At 37.4% G+C, this 26,334-nt stretch overlaps 1 protein-coding gene across 9 annotated transcripts in view; it reads right to left on the reverse strand.

Moving 5' to 3' along the window:
* The window catches only part of NKX2-1 (NK2 homeobox 1), a 46,265-nt gene that overhangs the window by 3,851 nt on the left and 16,080 nt on the right, over positions 1–26,334 (reverse strand). For 7 of the 9 annotated variants that reach the window (XR_004729846.3, XR_004729844.3, XR_004729842.3 and 4 more), the window contains exon 2: positions 13,628–13,718. The gene's annotated coding sequence lies outside the window, so the exon portion shown is untranslated. Of the gene's footprint in view, positions 1–13,627; positions 13,719–21,104; positions 21,214–26,334 lie in introns of all 9 variants that reach the window. The other 2 variants (XR_004729845.3, XR_004729837.3) reach the window with 1 other exon arrangement.

Below are 26,334 nucleotides of genomic sequence, written 5' to 3' on the forward strand. Positions count from 1 at the left end.
AATAGTTCTTGTCTGCATTTGGTGAATCTTCACATTGGTATATCTTTCTTGGAATGTAAATTTTTGGAATGAAGGGATCAGAGCTATATAGTTCTCTGAACAGTGAACTTATAACACCATAAGCAATTAGATGATTAATATTTTTAAGATGAAGAAGATGAGGCTATTTATAAAATAAATGAGGTGCGTAATAAAGCCATTCTTTTTTGTTGTAATATCGGGACTTGAAAAGTTAGTATTCTGCTGCTGAGTCAACAGCATCACATCTAGTTCTTAATGTGAAACTAGCTTTTGTATTCCTCTTAAAATGCTTACCATTGTAATCCCACTTCTAGAAGCCTCAGGTAGGGAAATAATAAACAATGTGAACAAAGATTTATGTGTAAACACATGAGAACCTAGATGCTCAATTATAGGAAAATGGCCAGATGAAGCTTGATACAGTTGTAAGATAAAATACCTAGCAGTTGTCTGGACGTGGTGGTTCATACCTGTAACCCCAGCACTTCCTGAGACGGGTGGATCATGAGGTCAAGGGATCAAGACCACCCTGGCCAACATGGTGAAACCCCGTCTCTACTAAAAATGCAAAAATTAGCTGGGTGGCGTGTACCTGTAATCCCAGCTACTTGGGAGGCTGAGGCAGGAGAATTGCTTGAACCCAGGAGGCTGAGGTTACAGTGAGCCAATATTGTGCCACCGTACTCCAGCCTGGGTGACTCTTATCTCAAAGGAAAAAAAAATCTAGCAGTTTTCAAAATTATAGTTAATAATTTTAACAAGAAAATAATTATGTTAAAATAGCAAGTAAAAAAAAGAACATGCAGTATTTTTTAAATTATATTTTTCCAAAGCATAGAAATAATTAGAAAGAAACAACACCAAAAGAGGGCATAAGGAGGAGATGAGGAGGAGGGCTTGTATGGCAGAAAAATGTCTTAGAGGTGAGCAATGAGGAAATGAGATGTGTCAAACAGAATTAAGGAAAGGAAAATTTAGTTTTTTGAATACTGTGTGCAAGCAGTGAACTAAGCATTTAATAATTCTGGTTAATAGTTAAAGATAAGCATCGGAATAAGGCTATGAGGAGAAAAGAGCCTCTTTCCACAGTGAACCGAAAGCTCCCATCTTGGCCTAGTTAAAAGAACAGAAAGCTAGGATACTTTGAAGTCTGAGTGAGTACATGAGATGACTCCAATGTGGTTAGGAGCCCATCACCTCTGCTGAGCAGCTAAACATGACAGTGAAAATGAGAGTACACATTTGAGAAATGGGATTTGCTGAGTCCATATATGGGAAGAGGGAACAGGCAAGTCATGGGACCAGTCTCTACTAGTTTCTAAACCTAGATGCCCATCCAGAATTGCATGGGTAACGTATGCAGCCTAAAAGGCACAGGCCAAAGTAACCATATCAGGGCACAAATGAAATAAAATGGGGGATGGGCAGTGCATAGAGAATGAAAGGAACTAACAATGGCACAGTCACTACTCACTGCAGCCTCGACCTCCAGGGCTCAAGTGATTCCCGTGCCTCAGTCTCCCAAGTAGCTGTGACTACAGGTGTGCACCAATGGTAATGGGTTGAGGAGCATATGGGCGTGAGGAAATGACCATGGGTGCTTAATCAGTTAGAGAATTTGGGCTTTGAAGGGGAGGACAGAGTAGGGGAATTTCCAGAGTACCTGGAAGAGGAGTAGGAGATGAAGACCATATTTAAGCATTGCTAAGATGAGTCATTAGAAAGGTAAATGCTGCAAATGAAAGGGAGGAAATAATGAGGGGATTAAATGCAGAAACCCACACTTGGGTATGGAACACTGTTGTGAGGGGATAAGTGAGTAAGCTCATGTAAAGCATTATGGTCTGCCAGGTGAGGTGGCTCACGTCTGTAATCTCAACACTTTGGGAGGCTGAGGTGGGCGAATTGCTTATGCTCAGGAGTTCAAGACCAGCCTGGGCAACATGACAAAACCCTATCTATGCAAAAAATACAAACATCCCAGGTGTAGATTTCCATAGACTCAGTTCTGGATCCTTGGAGAAGGAGAGAATAGTACATAAAAATCAGAAGACACATCTTCACCCAAGTCTCTGAGGCTTTGGCAAGCCAGGCAATATTGCTTTGGAAATACTTGATGGAGAGAATAAATAGAAAGAGGCATTCTTCTTCACTGTGGCATAAACTACTGAGCAGCTGTTGGCCCATCTGTGCTCTGGGGTACTGGTAGCAGTGTCAGACCTTTCTACTGACTTATTTAGCAATGCTTAAATACATTCTTCATCTCCTACTCCTCTTCCAGCTCCTCTGGAAATTCCCCTACTCTGTCCTCCCCTTCAAAACCCAAATTCTCTAAGCACCCGTGGTCATTTCCTCATGCCCACATGCTCCTCAGCCCATTACCACTGGGCTCATGTGCCTACCTGCTTTCTAAAGCTGCTTTCACCAATGTTTCCAGGGGCCTCCTCATTGATAAAATTCATTGCCTACTTTCCATTCCTTACCTTACATGACTTTTTGGTCACTTTAACCTCTGAGATCCAGTTTTAGAGTTACTTAGTGGACATCCCACAGCTTCATTAGACCTCAAATTCAATATATTCTAAGCTTACCTCATCTTCTTTCCAAAGCTACTTGCGTTCTGTGTTCTTATTTCAGCAAATAGTACTATCACCAAAGCTGGTCTTCCTTCTTTCGTTCACCCCCAAAATACACTTGGCCCTAATACACTAAACCCCTATGTAGTCTACCCCCACCTGCCTCTCAGAGCTGATGTGTACTCTTCTCCATCCCTGTAGTACTAGGCTCATATCACCACTCCCTTGATAGCCTGGACTTCCCTACCCTTTGTCCCTCCACTGTCCTATCACCATCTCTCATCTGGTCCCTGAAATGCAGACCAGGGAATCTTTCTAAAACACAAGTCTGATTATGTCAGTCATCTACTTAAAAATTGTCCATGATTTTTCACTGTCCCTAAAATAAAGTCTCAACTTCTTAACATGGCTTAGAAGATTCTCTCCAAGTTTCATCTTCAACACATCCCCTTCCGCATGCCACACTCCAGCAATACTTCTTGCTGTTCCTCCAGTGTAAGAGTTCTCCTCTCTCTGGCCATTTCCAGTGCTTGAAACAGATCTGACTTTTCTTCTTGCTAGGTTCTTCCACTCCTTTAGACCTCAGCTTATATCACTTCCCCCGAAAGGCGTTCCTCAACCCCCACCCAGTTCAGGTTAAGTATTCTTCTTCTGGGCATCCACTGTATTACAAATGCCTTTAAAAGGGCCTCTATTTAATCAGCTCGATACACATAATTTCTTGTAAAGCACACTGACTACAGCCCTGCCATCCCCAAGGCTCAAAGCTGATAAGCTGCTCTCTATACACCCATCTTACTACTGCTCTTACCAGGTGAATTCCATTGTTTGCCTACCAAGAGTCAGATGTGCTTGATCTAAATTATTTTATAACAATTTTACTTATTGTTGTAGCTGTGTTATTTGAGGAAATCTTATGTAAATTCATAAAATATGAGTATAGAAAATTGTTTCTATAATGTACAAAGACAAATGTAAGCTTCTAAAAGTTGCTCTCATTGATGTAAAGTTGTAAACGGAAATAAATCATTAAAAATCTAAAAAGATTCTGCTCTGACATAGATCTGTCAGTATCTAAGTTCTTGCTCCAATTTAAATAAATTAAAATAGAAATAAAATGTGTATATATTTATGGGTGTGTTTTATGTCAGAAAGATAACCTGGGACTTCAATTATTGGACATACATTTCAGGAAAAGTCTTTAGTCTGGCATCAAAAGATTGGCAAAATAATATACTTTTTTTTTTTTAGATGGAGTCTTGCTCTGTTGCCCAGGCTGAAGTGCAGTGGTGCAGTCTCGGCTCACTGCAACCTCCATCTCCTGGGTTCAAGCAATTCTCCTGTCTCCCCCTCCCGAGCAGCTGGAACTACAGATGCATGGCACCAGACCCAGCTAACTTTCTGTATTTTTAGTAGAGATGGGCTTTCACCATATTGGCCAGGCTGGTCTCAAACTCCTGACCTCATGATCCACCCACCTTAGCCTCCCAAAGTGCTGCAATTATAGGCATGAGCCACCGCACCGGCCTATACATTTATATATTTTTTGAAATGAAATTCATATAACATACATACAATTAACGATTCAAAAGCCAATTGCGTTTAGTGCATTCATGATGTGCCACCACCACCTCTGTCTAGTTTCAAAACTTGTTCATCATCCCAGAAGAACACCGTGTACTCGAAGTAACCACTCCTCATTCCCCTGCTCCCCTGTCTCTTGGCAACCTCTAATCTACTTTAAATTGAAATAGAACATTTAAGGCATGTAGATAACATTTTTAATGACCCTCTACTTTGCTGACTTTTTGGACGAGTCTATTAACTATTATCATCCAAGTTGGATGAGTGGGCATCTGTGCGTCTGATTTCCTTTTCAGCCCTGTATTAAAATTATTCCTTTAGCTACCTCTCCTGCCTCCCAGACATTGCACGCTTTGCAAACAGGCATGTTCAAGCTGTTTATCCATGGGTCTGTAGTACCTGGCACAATGCCTGGTACACCGTGGGCTCCACATTTGTAGGGTTAATTCAGATTACCCAGAAATTAAGCAATATATCCAAGGACATTAATGGTGAATCACAATTTAAGCCTAAGTCTCTCTCACAGCACACTAAGCAGAAAATGAGACCTGTCTGGGAGGTGAATTGAGGCAGCAGTCATATTAGAGTTAATTCTGAGAAGTGCTTACTATGTGCCTTGCACTGTGCTGAGCTCTTAATAAGTATTACACTGTTTAATCCTCCTAAGGAACCTAGAAGATCAATATTATTATTAACCCAGAAATTCTGGGGAGGGAGTCAGAGATGCCTGAATCCAATTCAAGTGTTATAGGACACCAGAGGAAGGCTGTGAGTTCAAAAATAGTTTAGTTAAATGACTGGAAAGGACAATCATTTTATTTAGTAACAACTTTTAGGACTGGTTTTAGAAAAGAGGAAGTCGGGTCAGATGTCTGAAATGGAGCCCTCTCTAGAGTTTTTGCCCTTCTCTGCACACAGACACACACAGGCAGCACACATATCTTGGGTCGTGTCTCACAAGTGCTTGGTTATAATTCTTGTAAAAGATGCCACTTTCATGCTTTTGTTTTGCTCTGTTGATTACTGAGTCCTACAGGTACAACCATGTCTACTGTAAACTGGAATACTTCTAGATCCCACTGCACTCCAGGGCTCTGCCATGCCTGTGCCTCCCTGGAAACCGCTGCCTCCTGTACAGGCACCAGGCCCTCTGCCCCCCTGCTGGCCACCACCACTGCATGTTCTACTGGCACTGTCACCAGTACCCCAGAGCACGGATTGGTCAATGTTGCTTAGTGGTTTATGGAGCAGTGGAGAAGAATGCCTCTTTCTATTATTCTCTCCATCAGGTATTTCCAAAGCAATATTGCCTGGCTCGCCAAAGCCTCAGAGGCTTGGGTGAAGATGTGTCTTCTGATTTTTAAGTACCTCCTCTCTTTCTCCAAGGATCCAGAACTGGTCTATGGAAATGTGCAAAGACAAACAACCTGAGTCACTTAGGGTAACTGCTCCACTCCAATAAGCAAAGTTTGAGGACTGGGCCAGGCTTATCCCACTTGATCCCTCTCCACTCGGTCTCTGAAGCAAGGTCCAACGACTGAGTTCTAAAGGTGGATGCTTTTAATCTACAGCTGGAACCCTAACTCCCTTCCTTTTATGACCAAGCATGGGAAGTGAAAGTGAACAAAAAGCAATTCGAGGCTCTGTAAAGGATGGAGCTCAGGATTCTGTGACAACAACTTTTAGCGCCAATCTAGATGCCTTGGTTAAAATGCGTGTGTTGAGTAACACCTTCACACAGACCACCATAATAGGCCTCTTTGGGGGATTCTGGGATTAACTCTGTTTCCTCACGGAGCTCATAACTCATGTGGGGATACAGTGCAACACCAACTGGCATCTCACGAGCATGCCAAACCTCTGGAGGGAAGAGTTAGTGGTGATTGTTACATTTTCTTTTTTTGTTGTTTATCTGTATTCACTAGTTTTCTGTAACATGTATGTGTTGGTTATATAGTAAAAACTGAAGTAAAATTAAGGATAAATACTCTTCAGTCAGGATTGGCACCCAGCTCAGCCCTCCCACAGTCTTCACCAGGGCTGGCCTGGGAGCTCCCTCCACCCTTCTCCTTGAGCATAGGAAGCAGGTGCCAAAAAGGAACCTGCAGACACAGCCCGACCTCTTCTTTTGTTCCATCCTCTCTTTTATTGCTGGGCAAATGGATACACTCAACACCTCCTCAAAGCCTTTGCTATGCACTGAAAACTCCAAGCTGGCTATGTCAATAATAATAATAAATGAATCTGAAAAGGCCTTGCTAATGTTTTTTATAAAATAGATATGCTGGGTATTGAATGAGTATTGACCCAAAAATAAAAGTAAGTGGCTTTAAACAAAATGTTTCTCTGTTACCTGTGATTTCAATGCAATCCTAAATTTTTACTCTAAACATCCCATTTTTAGACACACAATCTTTTAGTTAGCTGTTTTCTAAAAGTGTATGAAATGGGGTTCATTTTTGGTGTCTTTTTTTCTTTTCTCAACCCATATAAGAACAACACACACAGACACACACACATATATGTATATGTGTGTGTGTGTGTATATGTGTAATATATATGTGTGTGTGTGTGTGTGTGTGTGTGTGTATAGTTCTTATGAACTGAGTTGGTGGTAAAAAAAATTTGAGTCTATAATGTTTATGTCTTGACCATCAGCTTCATCATCACCACTACAGGCACCTGGATTGGACTTGAAGTTTACAACTCATTTCTACCAACATGTCTCTTTAGGGTGGCCCTGCTATCCCTTTTGTATTGAGCAGGAAACTGGCAAGTCATGGAGGCTAAGTGACTTGCCTATGCTCTCACCACTACTTCTGGTACAGAGCCAGGACTTGATCTCAAATCTGCCAACTCTAAATTTTTTATTCTTTATTCTACCATATTGTGGTTCCTTTTCTTTAGTTCCTGTATTTTAGTAGTGGTGGCATTTGGTTTGACTTAGAAAATCTTAAATTGAACCTTTGAGTAGCTAACTTTACCACAGTTCTAAGAGACCAGTCTAGAGGTACAAACTTAGTCTGAAAAGAACTCTCCTATCTCATTTCACATCTGTCATCTGTCTGCCCCTTAAAATTTAGGCACCAAATCTTAAGAACATGCTTTTGAAAAATCAAAATTGAGCCAGGAACAGTGGTTCACATTGGTAATTCTAGCACTTTGGGACACCGAGGTAGGTGGATCACTTGGGGTCAGGGGTTTAAGACTGGCCTGGCCAACATGTTGACACCCCATCTCTACTAAAAATACAAAAATTAGCCAGTTGTGGTGGCATGCACCTGTAATCCCAGCTACTCAGGAGTCTGAGGCAGGAGAATCTTTTGAACCTGGAAGGTGGAGGTTGCAGTGGGCTAAGAGAGCACCACTGCAATCCAGGCTGTGTGACAGAGTGAGACTCCATCTGAAAAAAAAAAAGAAAAATCAAAATTGGCATTTAAATTCAGGCAGAGAGAGAGTGTGTGAAGAACTTAGGTGTTCGAATTTTCTCTGTATTACATTTAGTGGCAAGGCAACTATTCAACCACTAATGTTTGATGTTTCTATTCGACCACTAATGTTTAAAAATTTCTTTAAAAATATGGAGTGTAAACAAAATGTTCTATGGGGAGGGAGCAAGCTTAGGTAATAGGCAGTATCCAATAAGAGATCCAGACCATGGAGCTAGATTGAAATTCTGGATTTGAGGGTTTTAAATCTATAAGGCGCCTTATTTCAGAGAGTGAGTACATAAGAGTTAGAGCATGTGTCTGTATGATTGAGAGATCCAAGATCGGGCATGGCGGGCAGGAAAAGGAGGTATTTAAGAATTCTTCAGCAACCGTGGGATACAGATGCTAGATTTAGAAAAAATAAAAATCAAAAATGTCCAATTACATTTGAATTTCTAATAACTAACTTTTAAAATATGTTACATTCAATATTTGAGACATATCTATACTAAAAAATTATTCATTATTTATCTGAAATTAAATTTAACTGGATGTCCTACATTTTTTCTGGCCAACCTACCCTAGGGGCTAATACACAGGGCATCCCGGAGCCAGGCTCAGAGAATACTTCTTTGGGGCCATCCCTGATAAGCCAAGAACTAGAACTCAGCTAAAATGAGCAAGTCTGAATTAAGTCCTTGGTTGTATACATACATCTTTTTTCAGTGTTTCATCATCTGCTTGGGCCTTTTGTCTTTGATTGAAAGTCTCTATAAACTGTGCCTGAATACCACAGCGTTAATCACAAGCCTCCTGAAGTATTTTCATATTGTGTGTAATAAATGCCCATATACTTAGGATTTAAAGTAAGAACTACTCACTACAATATTTAGTTAAAATTACAAAGGGAGTACAAATTAAGCCATCATTTTGTTACAGTGTATATTATAAGTCTTATTTAATTTCCCCATGTTCTTACGTGTATGTTTGTATAACTGTTCAGACTTTCACTGATAAAGTATTTCAATTAGCTGCTAAAAGAATACATTGAAGGAGTTACGACTGATGTACATTTGGGCTAAATGCCTATAATCAGAGTTGTTTCTCACCTGAGTCCCTCTTACTGATGTTATGTAACAAGCGGTCCTGATTGCCAGCAATAACTTGCTTAACATGTTCGCATTTGTGTGATAATCATATAAAAGTAAAATGACTCACTAGTACTTCAAGAAAGGAACTGATACTAGGTGTAGGCTACATAAGTTATACAGTGACTTTATCATATCTGAAAGTCTCATTTCTAAATCACTAGGATTTTTCAGACTTGTCCACAGGACTGATTTGAGACCAGCTGAAAGACAAAACGACATTTGTGGGGGAGAAAGGAAGAAATGAGAGAAACATCAATGGAAGGCAGGGAGTTACCCCTTCATGCTCACCCATCCCCATGCTTCCTGGGCAACCAGGGCTTATCACCTGGGTGTAGTCATATGGCCAAAAAGAACTGAAACGAGCTGGAAGGTCAGGGCAGTCATACTAGTAATGAGCTTTGGTGCAGAGATGTATGGGGAGGTAAAGTCCCCCTCATCCACCAGGGGCCTTCTATGTCCTTGTGTGGCTCATGTGATGATTATACCACTCTATAACAATCTTCTAACATTATAATCATGAAATCATCATCAACATTTTTCCTACAAGTTATTTATTCTCTAACACCTTCCTTCAAAACTTCCAATTTCAGTTTGTGGAAGACACCAGAGAATTCTCAAGATGTAATTCGATCCCGCAACCTTTCTGTAAATCACTTTAGTGTGATGTTCTAGAAAATACATGGCACAAATTTTTGTTAACAAAAAGAAGCATTTCTTCAGTAAGGCAGCCAGTTTCTCATTCATTAATCAGATCTTCATTAAAAGCTCTGTGTATGTGTGTGACAGGGTCTTGCTCTATCACCGGTGCAATGGCCCAAGCATGGCTCACTGCAGCCTCCACCTCCTGGGCTCAAACAATCCTTCTGCCTCCACCTTTCAAATAGCCAGAACTACAGGTGTGCACCACCACACCCCACTAAGTTTTTGATTTCCTGTAGATACAGGGTCTCACTTTGCTGCCCAGGCTGATCTCTAATTCCTGGGCTCAAGTGATTCTCCCACCTTAGCTTTCTAAAGTGCTGGGATTACAGGTGTGATCCGCCCTGCCCAGCCTATTTAAAGCTTTAAGAAGAAAAGTTTCACATTGCTCAACCTCATTACTTAAGTGGGTCAACTCAAGATACAGGTAAATTGTGCCTTTCCTACCAGATCATCACAGGAAACCTGAGGTGGCCATTCTCACAGCCTTGCTTATAGGATGCTAAAAGAATGAAATCTACTCCTGAAATTATTCCCATATCTTACATGTGTCCTGTTGATAAGAAATTCCAGGCTAGGTGCTGTGGCTCACGCCTGTAATCCCAACACTTTGGGAGGCCAAGGAGGGCAGATAACCTAAGGTCAGGAGTTCAAGACCAGCCTAGCCAAAATGGCAAAAACCCATCTCTATAAAAAATACAAAAAAAAAAAAAAGTCAGGTGAGGTGGCACATGTCTGTAGGCCCAGCTACTTGGAAGGGCTGAGGCAGGAGAATTGCTTGAATTCAGCAGGCGGAGGTTGTAGTAAGCTGAGATCGTGCCACTGCACTCCAGCCTGGGTGACAAGAGGGAGACTCCATCTCAAACAAAACAAAACAAAAACCCAGAAATTCCATCTCTGAAAATTTTGTAAAGAATAGTATTTTTTCTCCTAGCTCTGCTCAAAATCATCTCCATGAGATAGTAGATTTATGAACATGTAAGAAAAATCCAGTGGACTCTTAAGGTTTCTTCATCCTGTTCGGAGCCTCCCTTCTCCAGTCCCTATAACGTTCTTCATCTCAGATAAATGTAGCCAAGTACTTCCAAACACCTCACAAAATGCAGAGGTTGAGGAGGGGGAATCTCATTTTATCATTTAAGTTTTTAATATAATACATTTGACTATATAATACAGTCACATAGCTCAAGAATTAAAATGACATTGAAAAGTATACATTGAAAAGCTGTATTACATTCCCTTTTCCTATCCACCCCACTAATCCCTGATGCCCCTATAAGTTAGCACTTGCCCTGTTTTTTTCTGGGCTCTTCCAATGTTTTTATGTATATACAAGCATTCATGCCTATTTTTATGTCCTAGATTTCTTATACAAAAAGCAACATATACCATAATGTTCTGCAGCTTGATTGCTCATATGAAATATATCCCAGAGATCACTCCATGTCAGCATGGAGGACTCATAAAATGTCCTTGTTGACAGGAGGTTTCTTAACTCTACTCATAACATACAATGCTGCAGTGAACAACTTATCTGTAAGTCCTCTTGTACTTGCACGGGTATGTCTGTAGGATAAATTTCCAGAATTGAGACTGCTCAGAATTTTTATTAAATAATTCTGTTTTAAGTCTTCTCAGAGTGGCTTGTGTTTGTGAGTGTGTCCCCCTCTCCATGGTATACACTTCTGAAGGCATGAACTATGTTTTATTCATCTTTGCACCTGCAAGGGCTACCATAGTGCCTAGCATGTTAATGCTAAATACAAACCAAACTTCTAATGTATCTGTAACCCTGAGAGCATTCAAGTAACCCCTCAACATAAAGGCTGAGATCTAGGTGTAGATTAAGAGGCACTTCCCAGTTTCTATTTCAAGATGAAAATAGGACTTATAAAAGTATTGAATAAGGAGTCAAAGTTTCAAGGATGAAGCTGTCTCTTCAAATCTGGGGATTGGGTCAATGTCAGGCAAATTTTCTGGGTTAATCACGCAGAGAGAAGCTAAATGGCAAAATGGAGAGGAAGCCTAGAGAACTCCTGCCTGCTGATGAGCAGCCACAGGTGACTGAGAATAGCACTTCCTGAGAAGCCAAGACAAGCTATGGAGAAAAGGTAAATGCACACTTGGATTCAAATCTCAGCAGAGATGGAGAGTGTGCTGGAGAAAGCGAGGGTACACGTGGTGCTAATGTAGCTGCTTCTCCACTCTCATGACAATCTATGAGAATGTACGCCAATGGCAGCTGTATTTCCCTAGCTATTTCTCTCCTCATCCCAGCGCTGCTCCTTCCCAGCCACAGCTGTTATCCGAGCACATAGGCCGTAGGAAGATTCTTTCTGCTAGATTATCACTAAGCCTCCTGGCTGCCACTGAATTCTGTTTAGCCAAGTTTGAAGACATGGACTGGAAGGCAGATGTGTCATACACAGAACCCATGTCAGTCCTCGTCAAAGTCCTCACCCCTCAAAAACTGTCAGTGAAAATAAATGGTTACAACTTCTTATGTCAATAATGTGGCAATATAATTAAAAAATTATAAATGTGCTTTCATCTAGCAATTGTAATTCAAGGAATTAATTCTGCAAGTACATGTACAGAAAAATAAAAAAACTGTACATATGTTTGCTGAAGTATTGTTTGTAAAAGCAAAGAAATAAAATAAAAATAACCTAAATATCTCTCAATATGGTAGTGGTTTTATCTATAATAGTATATTATGTAATATCTTTGGCAGCTCTAGAAGAATGAGATAAACCCATGTGTAGGGCATGAAACAACAGCCACATACACTGAGGTAAATAAAAACAAGTTTAAAATAGTAAATATATTGTATGATTTTATTTGTGATTTAAAAGATAATGTGCTTGCATATGAATTTTTTTTAATCGGTAAAAATAGATGAGAGACTATTACGGTCACCACTGGGGAATGGGATTAAAGAGATTGGAGGAAAAGAAAGGCACAACATTTTATTTTTTTAACTTTGTATAATTTTTATATTGCTTTGAGAATTAAAAAGTTCACTTGTAGCCCATATGTTATTTCTAAGGTTCCTGTGGTATATAGATTATGTAGGAGTTTATGTTTTTTTTTTCTGAGACAGGGTGTCACTCTGTCACCAAGGCTGCAGTGCAGTGGCACAATCACAGCTCACTGCAGCTTCAACCTCTGAGGCTCAGGAGATCCTCCCACTTCAGACTCCCAAGTAGCTGCAACTACAGGTGTGCACCACCATGCCCAACTAATTTTTTGTATTTTTTGTAGGGACGGGGTCTTACTATGTTGCCCAAGTTGGCTTTAAACTCCTGGGCTCAAGCAATCTGCCCACCTTGGCCTCCCAAAGTTTTGAGATTACAGGTGTGCATCACTACGCCCAAACCTAGTGATATTTTTTACTTTTTTTTTTTACAAGATGGAGTTTCACTCTTGTCACCCAGGCTGAAGTACAATGGCATAATCTGGGCTCACAGCAACCTCTGCCTCCCAGGTTCAAGCCATTCTCCCGCCTCAGCCTCCTACGTAGCTAGGATTACAAGCACCTGTCACCATGTCCAGCTAATTTTTATATTTTTAGTAGAGACGGGGTTTCACCATGTTGGCCAGGCTGATCTCAAACTCCTGATCTCAGGTGATCTGCCCACCCCAGACTCCCAAAGTGCTGGGATTACAGGGGTGAGTCACTGCCCAGCCCCTACTGATGATTTTTTAATCAGAATAGCTATCAATTTAAAAAAACTTTAAAAGGATTCTTCTTGGCTGAGTAAAACATCTATGGTTGACCTTAGTTGAGGTTCACAGAACCAACTCCAGCTTTGTGGGCATATATTCAAATCCTGACTCACATAGAAGGCCTAGTATAATTTTCTGTGATTATAAAAATCAACGTGTTAAGTCTTCAGACTATGATTAGGTTGTCAACAATTTTAGTAACACCCTTGACCATCCACAAACTTCCATCTGTCACTTACCTGAACACATCTTTTAGGGAATGCTTTTTAGTTCTTATGTTGCCTTTCCTGCAAGATGTCCCATGCAATGGACTTACTAATCATGAAAAAGTTTTTGTCATATTGTATAAGGTCAGAGATAAGTAAAGAAGAAAAGATGATCCCATAATATGCAAGTGTCCTGTTGCTAAAGAAAAGACTGCTCAGGGCAGACTTACACAAAGTGGTAGATTCTGATACTGGGTTTTCAAATCCTGATAATTGGAGCCATTCAGTCAGTCTCTGTGCCTGATCCTGAAGAAAAAGAACCTGAGACGAGAAGCAAGAAGATGAGAAAATGTTAAGGCAAGAAAAAGCATTTGGCAGATGCAATTGGCGGTAGACTCAACACACATTCTTGAGGCAAAGCTTTAATGAGGAAGCTCAAATGTAGCAGAATATTGTTTGGAACATCAATTTCCAGGTCACCTACCTTCTCTAAGACTTTCTGTTGCTAAGATGATGATGTCTGCGGTTACTATAATTTAACAGAATTTTCCAGTATCAAAAAGCTTTAGCAATTTGTCTTTCTGCAATGCAGGAAAAGAAAAGCTGTAGGGTGTACAGTGTGTATTTAATTGCCTTGTTGTATTATTGCTCTTCTTTCTGGAATAGTATTTTGGGTATACAAATATAGAAAAACTTACATTTTCTTGGTATATAGACCTGTGATGACAGATCTATCATATAAGTGAATAGATGGAAATATCAAGCAATTTGATAATTCATCTTGCTGTAATTAACTAGGTTGGGTTTATGGAAGTGATTTAAGCCTAAAATTCACTAACAACCTCATGAAATTTTCTGAACCAATGTATACTTTTGGGTTTAACCTCAAAACCTTTAAGAGCTTCTACTTCACAGCTAAATACTAAAGCACAATAATCATGGGAATAAGGCAAAGGGAGACTAAATGATCAGCAAATGAGGAAGAAACAACAGAAATTAAGAGAAAAATAGAGAAAGCACTGATATAGCAATAATAAGAGCCTTACATGCCTAGTTCACTTACTGTCAGACAATTTATCTTCTACAATAATAAAAAATGACTGTAGCCTTCCAAGAAAAGTTGCTTTTTTAAAATGAATAGGTTCCAAGCATGTTTGGTAATTTAATTTCAAATAAGATATATTGGTATAATTTGGGGTTTTAAGGCACTAGCCCTCAATATTTAGATCTTGGTCTCCAGAAATAAAGTATCTTGACAACTAACATGAAGGCCAATGTGTACTGGCCCCAATTATTGGAATGGTATGGATGAAAGTATATATTTAAACTCAATTATCCAGGTAACTTGCACATAAATATACCAAACCAAAGACCACAGGGTGGAATACTGCTTTAAATTCATTTTAGTACAGATTGTTTTTTCCTTTGAACCACTAATCAACTTTACTATGTGCAGTTTCTACAATGCAAGCCTATTTGCCTCAACATCTTAGCATCATAGTATTCTCTCATCAGAATATTGGTTAGGTTCCCTAGTGTGAATCACTTATCCAGTTGCTTTCCTGATTATTCACATGTTTTTGAGATCTGTGAAATGTAGCAGATAAACAGGTTTATGCTGTGTGCAACTTGGAGGGCAGCCAATGTCTGTCTGCCTATACAGTATGTTTACTCTCCTTCCTCAAATATCTCTCCCATACAGAGAAGCTGTATTTTAAGACTAAAATCAGTGTAGAATGCAATCCAGTAATGTCACTGCAGAAAACAGCAGGTGCTCATCCACTCATTTGCAGTGATTCTTGCAGTGAAGAAAGTGAATCAATGATTCATCTAATGGACAAAGAAACACCACCGTGAACGTTTGGAAAAATCAAATGAGGGAAAGGAACATTCTCTTATAAAGGTGGGCTCTGATTTTGGAAAGCAAAACCTCCCACACAAAAATCAGGAATCTTGTGTTCTGGTTGTAACTGCAGTAAGCAATGGCATGTTCCCTCTCTCCCTACTTCCTCTGTTTTACTGCTTTTGTGTTGCACTTCTAAAATAAATATCAATAAATCATTGCAGTTAGCTACTCTAATATAGACAGAAATGTACTTGACTCCCTACAGTCATTACAATTGGAGGGGACTCTGATTAGGATGCTTTACTTAATTAAGTGATATCGTCTAAAGAGAGTTCTTCCCTCCATTTTCTGTTTAACAGTCTTACAAAACACCAACAGAGGAAATTCATTCTGTTGTTTGCTTTTCTTATTGTAAATGGTTTCTCCTCATTCATATTTTGCAGAAGATGATGTCGTGTTAATGAAATGGCTAATAAGCCAAAGACTGGTTCAGCTACACACAGAATCTTGTTCAAATCAGCCCAGGCTACATAGACTGAAAATGTTTTCTTCCCCATCTCAAAAACGTATTTTTAAATTTATTTTTACAGCATCTCTATTCTAAAATTAAGAAGATTCCAAAGAAAATCTTTTCTGAAAAAAACACATTTTACCTAGTTTACGTATGGTTTAGCAGAGACCTTAAAAACCTGTTTCTTTGAGAGAACAGAAAAAAAAAAGTGCAAAGAATAAGCAATCCTTATGCATTAAATGTTATTTGTGAGGCACTTTGATTTTACTGAAAGAAGTCATTAAATTTGGATTGCCAATACAAATATGATTATATATGTTTTCTAAATAAAATGTTATTAGGTTGTAACTGAACTCATCCATTTATTGTTTGTTTACCTAGTGCTCAAACGCATGTTTTATTCATAGATGTCTGGGAGAAAAAAATTTAGCTCGATAATCACACCAAGCATATTTAACAAAAGCGATTCTCCTTTTATTAGTGAACAGGTTTAAGCAGAATGATTTCATTTTTTTCCCTATTTAGTTAATTCAGACTTGCAGGATCCTTAGCTTACAGCTTTTGTTTCTCCTCCCGCTGCCTTTTATGCCTTTAATGTATGCATGCCTATCCACTGATGGGAAAATATCATTTCCTGAAACTCTTCCTTTTTCCTTCTTGACTATTCTCTCCATTGATTCTAGTTTTGGTTAGTGTTCACTAGTTAGTTCTGTCAAACCACTGTATCTACAAGACAGATAAATTAAAGCCAAGCAAATAGTTAATTATCCTGGTGAAAAATGTAAACTCTCTTTCCTTAGAGTGAATCAGAATTCTAATTTGCTCATTCCTTTAAACATAAATAATATATTTATATATTTAAAGCAGTTAAAAGGTGTATAGGATAGAAACTTATAAAGTGAAGATTAATGAATATCTATGAAATTGTTTTTATTGCCAAAACATTTTAACAAAATATTTGCAACTTTAACAAATTAACAATTGCCTTGTATTGAATTTAGCAACTTTATTCCTTTCTATTAAAAAGCAATATTAAATGTAAACACTCTCTTAAATGAACTCAACTAGCTTACAATAGATTGTTTTCACCTTAATACAACATGCGGCTAAAAGCAATTAATAAACTGTAAAATATAAATGCATGTCTCAAGATATAAAAAGGAATATTCATGAATCACAGACAAGGAATTTACAATTAATTGCTAAATTATTAAAAGAACATTTTATAACAGCTAGAAATCTGAATTATTTGAATTATCTAATTGCTTGGTCATTTATCAAACAAAATAATAGTAACAATAACACATAATCGCTAAAGGAGTTAATTAATGTTGTTTGACTCTAAGATTTTGTTTTGTCTTGTTTTAACTGCATATCATCCTGCATAAAAAATGTTTCCTTAAGCTGGAAACATTCCGAAGTTACATAATTTTTCTTAACTCCCAAGTTAAGAAAATCATAGAAGAATAGTAAAACAATGTGCCTTCTAGACATGTTAGCCAAAGTTAATCCGGGAGTTGTTCATAACTGCTTTTATTATTTTTAAAAGATGCTCTTTATTAAAAATTAGCCTTACATTAGTTTTAAAGTTTGTTAAATGTGAGTTTTTTTTTCCCATGGTTTTGTAATCTAGATAATTTTACAACCAAAAGCTTAGTTAGCTCACTGTCTGTTAAGCAAATTTCTTTAAATATTTTCTTTAAGCTCTTCGTTTTTAAAGGTGCCTTTGTCCTGAAACTAAACATATGACACTTCTGTCCCCTAAGAAAATTTTTGAGAAATTGAATAACAACAAGTAAATCTGATAGAGAAGTTTTATTCCATTCCCGCTGTTTACTTCTTTTAAAACAATTGTTTAAAGTTAAAGAATGTGTCTTTTTTCTTAAGTCTTTAAGCAGAATGAGAACTGTGTCTAATAAAGCACTACTGAAGTTAGACTAGCCGCTGAATTATTATCTGGTGGAAGAATGTGAGTTCTATTTCGCCTCAACCAATTATTTTTATCAAATGTCTTTTCTACCTAAATTGTTTGCTTAAGATGTTACAGATCAGCAGAGTTATTGTAATATGCATTTTAGGCCATTCTTATTTAAATTCCTGTAAATCGAACTAGATGTAACAGAGCCAATTTCGGGTCATTTGTTGAAACTGCTTTTCTTTGGAGCAGTTAACATTTGGAACTAATGCTTCAATCCTAACAGGCAAATATATATCAAATGTTTAAAATATAAACACAAATATTATTGCCTATATATTGTTGAAACTGCTTTTCTTTGGAGCAGTTAACATTTGGAACTAATGCTTCAATCCTAACAGGCAAATATATATCAAATGTTTAAAATATAAACACAAATATTATTGCCTTTAATAAGCTCTTTAGTAAGAAAAAGATTTACATCCTAAGATGGGCTTTTTTCTGTGCTTGTAAGATAAGTGCTCTAAATAAAGTATTTGTCATCAAAGCTGTCTCTGTAAATTAGTAGAAAGAGTAAAGTTTCTAAAGAGAACCTAGCTAGGAGACATCTCTTGCAATGGAAGTAGATCAAATCTGTTCAAAGAAAAGGACAAAGAAAAAAGTTTATTGCTAGCATGAAGACAGTTTCTTGAAACTTTTTTTTTTCTACAGAAACCTGAGTGTTCAAGAAAGACAATATGTAACAATAGGCTTTTGGAGGTTGGGAGGAGAAAAACATCTTGCATAATGTAAAGGGAGAAAAAACATACAGACCAAAACAAAATAAATAAATATATTTTCTTTTGGCAAGAGATGACTGCAGAGTTCAAAGAGTAAATTATTTCCATCAGCGAGTTGTACCTTGTAAATTTAGGAGAATGGATCGTCAACTCATTTGGAAGACAATTCTCTTTTTAATAGCAACAGATTCACAGCTAATTTTATCTCTAAAAAGGATACCTACTAGACATCATAAATTAGCTTTTAAGAGGAAGCAAAACTTGACAAACTACTGTCAAGTTGTATATATTTCTGATTCAAGTTAAACATACTTTTAGCAAACTGTCTTATGAATCTGTTTTAAAGCACTTCAGTGGCCCAGAGGGAGCTCTACCTTTAATATAGACAAGGTAACAAAGACTGTCAAAAAATAAAAATAAAAAAAGATGCAGAGAAGAAAACAAAAAGGAAACAAATGTCTGTAAGGAACAAATTATGAGCTTAACAAAAATATGACAAAAGCAATATCATATTTTTTCCTAATAGAACAATTCCTGTGTATAATAAATGAAACTAAAGCAAAAGTTTTCTGGGTTGAACTAGGCATTGAATGAATTGTAGGAACAGAATAGTGTTAAATATTGCATATTCATTTAAAACATTTATGATGTAGATGTTAATGTAGTTAATTTAGTTCAGTGTTCTGTTAATATGAAAACAGCTATAATGTTTTCATTATTTATATTGTACTAATTAATCATTCATAATATAATGGTTTACACAAGAAAAGCTCAGTTATCTTTCACAAGTACAACAGCCATATGTAAAGCATATAATAATTCAAATTCATGCCTTAAATATTCTTACAAGTAAGTATTTTCTCAGGTTCAAATACAAATGAAATTAAAGCAAAACAAATTAACTAAGATTATCCCCCTTAAAATGCATATAGAACAACCTTTGGGGATTTTCAAGATCTTATTTTCATAAAAGTAACTTGAAAATTTATTGAAAAACACAGTTAAAAAGCATCATATATTTTTGATGAGTCAAATATTTATATCCAATCCTTTTTGCATCAAGACTGTGGGAAATGTGTATTATGAAGATCAGATGGTGCACTGATGTGAGAAACGTTGCAAAGCATCCTGTTGATTGGTTCTAATTAACTGCAATGCTCTTGTGTTCTCAGTTTTAGCCGGCATACACCACACAATGCCTTTTATTTTGCTTTGAATGGATTTTTACTTAAAAACAGCTGATCTCAGTATCCACAGTATTTTGGGAATTTTTATTTTTTTGAATTTCCCTGCGATGTTTTCTTTTCAACTTTAAAAGACTAATTTGAAAATATTTCTAAATAATAAAGGATAATCAGTTAAATTACCAGCACTCATATGGTCTTCCACATGTATTTTGCATGTTCTGTAGTGTGTGACTATATTCTCAAACTACATTTCAATTCCTCTTTGAAAGTTAAATATCTGAGCAATGGTTTAAAAAGAAAATTCTGAAAAGCAATTTAGAACACACTGCTAATTTTTTATTTTTGTAATCAGGCTGCTAAGTAGAACAGAGCTAAAACCTGGGACCATGAGCAAGGAATGAGAAGGATTCCAGAATAAAAGTATTAAACAAAATTCTTTGCGCTCACCTTTCTCTGATGATTTAAACTCAAGCAGCTCTAACGGAGAGATGTCATGAATTTTCATAAACTTCAACGTGTCATAAATTTAAAAACATTTTTATTTGCTCTGGGACCCCTATATGTCTCTGAAGCTTAGTAATAGTGCTGGGATGTTCTCTAGGTACAAACTCTATAAACTCCCAGGGCTCTAGAAGATATTTTGCTAATGTAAACAGACCCTTAAGTTGAAAAAAAAAATTAAAGAACAGAAAGTTTCCAAAGAAATGAAGAATTTAAAATAAGGAGGCTATTTTTAGAAGCAGCACACTTCCTATGATTTTAAGGGTCACAATTGTATCCACACACTAGCTTTTTGAGAACATGCAGTTATTTGTCCTGAGATAGAATCATTTTGGACAGGAAAAATCTATAGTCTATAAATTAGAGCTAAATTATTCATTAGCCTAGTAGACCTTAAAAGTGATTAAATAGTCATCTTTTTGTTCATGTAAGGATAAAATGTGACTCATGAGCAGTGTTTCAAAATGGCTACCAACATCCTTATTCTTTCCAGGAGAAAGGCTAACTGAATAAAGTGGAGTACAGCCAACCCGGAGTTTTACCCCACGTAACACCTCTAAAGGTTATCTTCCAAGTATTTCTGTCCCTCTTAAAATTGTAAAAAAAACAAAAAAAAATCATTAAGATAGGGTGAGAAATAAACATTAGGAGAGATTAATAAGTGCAAAACTGCAAATTATAGAATGATATAAATAAAGTGCCATGATAAATAATTTACACTGTGCCCTCATTTTACAAGTGAGGAAATGGAGGCTTAAAGAGCTAAAGTGACTTTCCCAAGGTGGTACAAAGACAATGGTGTGAAGTTAAACTACAGGGAAGTCTCTTGAATCGTGGTAACACCCTTTCTACAATACTACACGGTCGTTCTTTTATTCACTACAGTAACAAAAATATCCTCAAATGGGTGTCAGTTATATAATTAAGTGAAACAAAGTATGGATGTAAAAAGTATGTGCAGGTCTTACCAAATTAATTGGCCATCTTTACCCAGTGTGAAGTCTTTTTCTTTAAAATGATGTTTCTTTGAAGAATATCCTTATGCCTTCATTCTTGCCAGACTTTGAGGATTTATATCTATTTAATGAAAGTTGGTTCTCTTTAGCACGCTTACATCGAGGAGGCAGGTGAAAACAATCACCATATAGTCTCACTGTCACTAGTATGCCCCCATTTCCATTCCATTCTTCACTCTGCTGACTGCCTGGCCTTTCTAAAATGCACATCTGATTATGTTTGAGTTTTTTCAATGGCTTCCCATCTGCTACATAAGATAAAATCTACACTTCTTAGGCTGGCATTCAAGGATCTTCAAAATGTTTAGCCTGCACCACCTCTTCAGCTTCACTTCTAACACTCTCCTCACATTTTATGTTCTGGCAATGCAAACTAGGCATGATTCCCTGAACATGATATGCCTTCTCATTGCCCCTGGGCCTTTGTGCATGCTGTTCTTTCCACCTGCAATGCCTGATAAAACCCTACTCCTTCCTGAAGAGTGAGCTCAAGCACCACCTTTTCTCCTTCTGCCAAACATAAATACTACTGGGATTCCACGGCATCTTGCACAGACCTCACATTGCTCCACCCATTGCACTGAACTGTGTCTACTTACATGCCTATTTCTCCATACACATTATCTTTGAGGTTAAAGACATATCTTTCCCTCCACATCTAGTACTTTGCCTGGTATAAGCACTGTTTACTGAATGAATAAATGAATCAATATAAAAAGACCACAAATTTTGTTTTCTTATCACAAAATATTTAGGCCTTTGGGTGACATCTCCGAGTTCTTTTTTTATAATGTCTTAAGTGGGTGCATGTTGACAAAAGAATATTTTTACCAACCTCTTTTTAAGGTTTCTATTATATTAACCATTGCCTACAGTACAGTTTTTAAATCACTCTTACTTTATAGCGAATTGACTTGACTTTGGCATCAAGTTGGTGGTGAAATATAAGTTGCTATCTTCACGTGAATGAAGAGGAGAATTCTCAGGTAAATAGTGGACCACCATTGTTCTAGATATTGGTAAAGAGAATTGCCTTTTATGGCTCAATTTCTTACTAGTAACACAAGTTAAAGGACAACATGCAATCCATTAAGACTGCAAATGCATATTTGGATATAAATATGAAGTGGTGTCAGAATTTTCATGCTAAGTGAGTGCTTTAAAAGAGAATTTTTTTAATAGAGGTGGGGTCCCAGGCTGGGGTGCATTGGCTATTCACAGGCGTAATCACAGTGCACTGTAGACTTGAATTCCTAGATCAAGCAATCCTCCTGCCTTGCCTCAGCCTCCCAAGTGGCTGGGACTACAAGGGTATTTCACCATGATTGGCTGACAAGTTTTCGTTTTAAACAAATGGAATCTAGATTTCAGATTTCTCTTATTTGAGGTTCAATTTTTGTTTGACTCTGTCCAATCTTCTTCCGCATCTTGCTAAACAGATACTGCCAATGATACAAATGTCTTCTAAAGGAGCCTGCTCAACTGAAGCCAGCGATGCCCTTGACACAAAAACACACACTTTCTGCTTGAAATGATACCCTCATACTGATAAAAGAATTCACATTTAAAATTAAAAAGAATTTGCCAGCATATTCTTCCCTTAGCATGTAGGTAATCTTGAGCCAGGCCCCCAAGTCAATAAAGAGATGCTTCAGTTGTTTAGGTTAATACAAGGCACAGGGCATCTCAGTCCTGAAGCCACTTCCAATCTTATGATTCACCACCCCTCTGAAACTCCACACCATTGGCTCCATCGTGCCCCAAGGTTATAGCCCCAACTCACATGTTCACCACGGGACAGCAGTTAGGAGCACAGTAATAGCAGACATTGCTCTTGTGTAATGGGTTTCCCTTGGTCATCAGATCACCTTCCGCAGAGCAGCCCTATACACCATTATCATTAACAATCAACACTAGTTTTTAAATTCTTTTCTGGTAGATGAAAAGAATTTGCCAATTCCCACTTCTCCCTACAGAATGATGGGATTTGTGATTCCCTCATCTCTTCGGAAGACAGTTACCCTTTCAAATCTTAAAGATCTTCAATGGTGAGTGTGTTACAGAAATTTTAATTCTGGAATGTAGAAAGAGGTAAACTCTTAAGGATTTTCCAAGTTATTAATTGCTAGAATTCATTTTGTGTTGTAGCTGGGATTTTATGTTTGTTTTAAACAGTATAACATCATCTCACATAGTCTTAATTTATGTAGCCAAGGAAATATAAAAGACTCTTCTTACTAACTAACAAAGAATTGGCCCTCTTTTCTGTCATTTTGAATCAAACTGACCTAGAATTTTAATAATTTTTTGTTTACATAAAAACAAGAAAAATGCTAATAATACTCTGTTATCTTTACATTTTGCATATCAGAAAGGATTACAACAAGAGAAGTAGAGAAAAATGTTTTCCAAATTAATTGATTCAGAAAATATTTACTGAGCAAATATTATGTGCCAGGAACTATAACAAGGTACTAACAGCAGATTTTCAGCAGATAAAGAGATAAAGAATATGGTTATTTACAACTCTAAATTTAAGAATGTAAAATGTGACCACCTATCAAATCACATAGTCTTGGAATTTCCTTCTGTCTACTTGCTCTCTGCTCTCCTAAAAAAGAAAAACTTTATTCTTATTCATTAGCATAAATTTCAACTTTATAACTTCATAAGCAAGAAAAAGTATATCTATATCTCCAGTTTGGGTGAGGCCATTTGAAGTTCTTTATAAATGTATAAAAAGACATGGGCTTTGGTTTTCTTATGGGTCTGAAATGAATCTATTACATTAAAATGACTTTTAGTAGTAAGAACAAGAATTTGTATTATAAGCTAATAAAATGGGGGTTTAGGCATATTTGTACAATAAGGTCTTTTTAACTTCACTTGTATAGACATTCCCTCTCATTCCTGCTTAAATGAACTTGAAGATCATTCACCATTCAGTATTGTTTAAATTACAAGGCACAAATGTGTCATCTGATTTTTAAATATTTTTCTTCCTTGGTAATGTAGATGACTAATGTCTATCTCCATTCTTCAACGAATATGATAATGTGATAACATAATTTGGGGAAAAATTAGTTTTTTAATATCTCACATCTAAAGATCTCTTGGCATATTAGAAAATATAATATTCTTCCAAAAATACATTTTTCTAGCCTTCCTGACCACTCATACTTCAGTATATTGTGCCTTTCTTTTCTGTTCAAAAAGTGCCACAAGGCTTCTCACACAAGCCAATCCCTTTCATTGATGAAACCAGCCAACTTTCCATAGTACCTACTAATAAATGTTATGGCTTCACCTTTAGTGATTGTAGTTCATTTTAGATCCCCAAACCACTTCCAGTGTAAGAGTATGAGAAAAGAGCTATCTACCAACAAAGGGAACCCAGGATGTCTCAGCCTTACCATTCTTTTATGTGACATTCCCAGATTTTACATCCTCAAGAACACAATGCTAATATTTGAGAGAGATGTGTTTTGCTTTTACAATGCCCCTGTATGCGAGATACCTGCTTGTTTTAATTTGAGGAAGAAAAAAAAAAAAAACTATGTTTATATAATTTCAATTTCACATTATTCTGAAAGTTGAGTACCTAAATCTTATCCATGTAGTAATAATTCTCTATTACAGTAAGTGTTAAAAGCCAGAAGCTTGCTCTGCTGGAAAAAAGTGATAGTCCTCCAAATTTCATTAAAAGCTCTTGATTTTTCCCCTTATTACTATCTGATAAGGAAAACTCTTCCTGATATTTGCTCCCTACTAGTAATGAGAATCCTACTTCTGTTTGTGACAGTTTTCAAAACTAGAACTATCAAGTAATGCACTTAAACTTACTTTCCAAGGAAACTGCATGAGAGTTCCTATGCCTAAGTCACCTCTTATCATTCCCTTCCTTGCCCTTCCCAGAGTGAACTCCCCCAGTGATTAATTCCACCTATGAGATAGCCGACTTAGAAATGGGGCTGACTGGTGGACCTGCCCACTGCCACTAAAGTTTTTCTGATACCTTTTAGATGCTCCCACAGGATTACATGCGTGATTCACTCCACTCCTGGTCTTCTGGCAGCTAAATGGGAATATTGGAGAGCTGCCAGAAGGGTAGGTAGCCAACCTGCTTGCCCTTAATTGTGCCTGCCAGCTTTTTAATAGCAGAAGTAGGGTCAAGTAAGTGAAATCACGAACTGAGGAGAGTATTCTGAGAATGCAAAGGCAGTTAATGTCCTTCCAAGCCTCAGATGGCTGGCAACCCTTGGCAGAGTAATCTATGATTTGTGGCACCTGACCCTTCCACTGCGACTGTTATCTGTGTATTCACTAGAAACATATTTACAGAATCTCTCCATTAGCAAAGATGCCTTGTGTGTGATTACCCAATTGTCATGGTCACACTAGGGTTTTGATAGAGTTCCTATTCACAAATGAAAAACTGAACTAAACTGCACACAGGATTGGTTTGAAGCAGGAATCCTCAATCAATAGACCAAGACTTCTGGTGGATCTCAAAGAGATGATTACACCATGGCCTTGCTCCCCTTCCCTCTAAAACTGCATTCCCACCTCCCCACCATCCAATCTCAAAACAGAAGCTCTCTTCATTTGTTCCCTTGAATTCTTAAAGATTCTTAACAAAGTTAAGAGTAACAAGCTATAAGAATGATCTCAAGAGGTGCGTCTGTTTTTAAGCAACCCGCACCTCAAAAAATATAAGAAAAGAGGGCTCCCTGCTTAAACAAGTTACCATAGCTCTGCATTTACACAGTACTTCGTCTCAGCAAAGTACTTTCTTCTCAATTTTTTTTTAGTCAGGAATACCGATAGAGATAGTTGTAAGCTGACTTTCTCTTGATTCTTACACAATTAAGTACAGAAAAATTTTTAAAATATCTTCTTTGAATCAAGTGACCATGAGAGCAACTGTTACTTAAAAGTTTATCGCGTAGTTTAAAAAGTGGTGTCTCCCTCTTCCCCCTTCAAAAACAAATGGCATTGAAGTCCTCCATTTCTCGTTTACATCCTGCAGTTGGCTTGCTCATGAATATTAACTGAGAAAGGTGAAGCAGTAATTTACAGAATCGAATCAAACTCGCTAGAAGCAAATAAGTGGTCCTGAATAAAATGGAATAAACGATAACCCAGAGTCATTGTCAAGTCTCCCAAATGAAGAGATGTTCTG

This window comes from Callithrix jacchus, chromosome 8, assembly GCF_049354715.1.
Source record: "Callithrix jacchus isolate 240 chromosome 8, calJac240_pri, whole genome shotgun sequence".
Classification (NCBI taxonomy): domain Eukaryota; kingdom Metazoa; phylum Chordata; class Mammalia; order Primates; family Cebidae; genus Callithrix; species Callithrix jacchus.